We start from the raw sequence: 1,092 nt of genomic DNA on the forward strand, positions 1-1,092 counted from the left end.
CAATTCTCCTATGGTCTTCGTTATTCACTGTCCAGCTTTTGCATACATATGAGGTTACTGAAAATACCATGGCTTGGGTCAGGCACACCTTAGTCCTCCAGCTGACATGTTTGCTCTTCAACACTTTAAAAAGGACTTGTGCAGCACATTAGCCTAATGCAATACATTGTTTGATCTCTTGACTGCTGCTTCCGTGAGTGTTTATAGTTGATCCAAGAAGAATGAAATCCTTGACAACTTCAATCTTTTCTCCATTGAAAAAAAAAAAATGTTGTTTATTGGTCCAGTGGTAAGGATTTTTGTTTTTTTTTTACACTGAGATATAACCCATACCGAAGACTGTGCTCTTTGATCTTCATCAGTAAAAGTTTTAAGACCTCTTCACTTTCAGCAAGCAAGGCTGTATCATCTGCATATCGCAGGTTGTTAATGAGTCGTCCTCCAATCCTGATGCCATGTTTTTCTTCAAAGAACCCAGCTTTTCATATTATTTGCTCAGCATACAGGTTGAATAAGTATGATGAAAGAATACAACCTTGTCGCACACCTTTCTTAATTTTAAATCATTCAGTGTTCACATCATGTTCTGTTCCAACAACTGCCTCTTGGTCCAGGTACAGATTCCTCATGAGCACAATTAAGTGTTCCAGAATACTCATACTTCTCAATGTTGTCCATAGCTTGGATCCACACAATTAAAAGTCTTTGCGTAGTCAATAAAGCACAGGTAAACATCTTTCTGATGTTCTCGGCTTTCAGCTAAGATCTATCAGATATCAACAATGATATCCCTCATTCCATGGCCTGTTCTGGATCTGGCTTGAACTTCTGGAAGTTCTCTGTCAAGGTATGATTATAGCCATTTCTGTATTACCTTTAGCAAAACTTTACTTGCATGAGATATTAAAGAGATTGTCTGATGATTTCTGCATTCTGTTGGGTCACCTCTTTTTGGAATGGGCACAAATATGGATCTCTTCCAATCAGTTGGCCAGATAGTTGTTTTCCAAATTTCTTGGCAGAGATGAGTGAGTGCCTTATGTGCCGCCTCACTTTCTTGAAAGCTTTCAATTTTTATTCCATTAATTCCTG

Source organism: Chrysochloris asiatica, unplaced genomic scaffold, assembly GCF_000296735.1.
Source record: "Chrysochloris asiatica unplaced genomic scaffold, ChrAsi1.0 scaffold00171, whole genome shotgun sequence".
In the NCBI taxonomy this organism is placed as follows: domain Eukaryota; kingdom Metazoa; phylum Chordata; class Mammalia; order Afrosoricida; family Chrysochloridae; genus Chrysochloris; species Chrysochloris asiatica.